The sequence below is a fragment of the Otolemur garnettii genome, unplaced genomic scaffold (genome assembly GCF_000181295.1).
Source record: "Otolemur garnettii isolate 467f Iridium unplaced genomic scaffold, OtoGar3 scaffold00057, whole genome shotgun sequence".
Taxonomy (NCBI): Eukaryota; Metazoa; Chordata; class Mammalia; order Primates; family Galagidae; genus Otolemur; species Otolemur garnettii.
The window spans coordinates 4,645,611-4,646,589 of record NW_003852452.1 but is presented as its reverse complement, the minus strand read 5'-3'; the positions used below and the strand labels follow the sequence as shown (position 1 = coordinate 4,646,589).

At 36.9% G+C, this 979-nt stretch overlaps 1 protein-coding gene across 2 annotated transcripts in view; it reads left to right on the top strand.

Annotated features, from left to right (window-relative positions):
• BCAT1 (branched chain amino acid transaminase 1) overlaps window positions 1-979 on the top strand; it is a 50,391-nt gene that overhangs the window by 30,764 nt on the left and 18,648 nt on the right. The gene's annotated exons all lie outside the window — the stretch shown is intronic.

Here is a 979-nt window from a genome sequence, read left to right as displayed (position 1 = left end):
GAAGTGTTGGCAGTGTGTCTGGTGTTGAATTAAATATTTTCCATTAGAATTTTGATAATCACACCAAATTTAGAAATGTATTTTTAGGCTTATTTATATGCTCTTAGGTTGTTCTTTTTATGGTAGTGAGTATAGGGACTAGAAATATAAAGTGATGTTTTTAAATACATGTGCAGTCTCAGTTTTAGGTTCACTTGAAAAGAATTTTTTAAAATTATTTTTTATTAAATCATAACTTTGTACATTGGTGCATTTATGGGGTTCAGGGTACTGCTTCAGTATACAATGTGAAATGCTTACATTGAACTGAGTAACACATCCATCACAATTCTACTCATTTCTTAATAGTTTTGAAATGTACCTTTGCATCATGTACATTAGGTGAGGTCCCCCAAATACCCTCCCTCCTCCCATATCCCCCCTCCCCTCCTCTCTCTCTCCTCTTCCCTTCTACTTTCTGGACTATAGTCATGTTTTGCCATTCATATGAGTGTGTGGGTGATTATATATTGATTTCATAGTAGTATTGAATACATTGGATACTTTTTTTCCATTCTTGAGATATTTTACTAAGAAGAATATGTTTCAGCTCCATCCAGGTAAACATAAAAGATGGATGTCTCCATCTTTTTTTATGGCTGCATAGTATTCCATGGTATAAATATACCACAATTTGTTAATCTATTCATGGGTCGATGGGCTTTTTTTTTTCTTCTTAAGACAGAGTCTCACTTTGTCACTCTGGGTAGTGGTGTCATAGTTCATAGCAACCTCAAACTCTTGTACTGAAGAGATCCTTTTGCCTCAGCCTTCCCAGTAGCTGGGACTATAGGTTCCCACCACAATGCCCAGCTATTTTTAGAGATGAGGTCTGGCCCTGGCTCAGTCTGGTCTCCAATACATGAGCTCAGGTGATTGGCCCATCTCGGCCTCCCAGAGTGCTAGTATTACAGGCATAAATCGAACTTTTTTTTTTTTT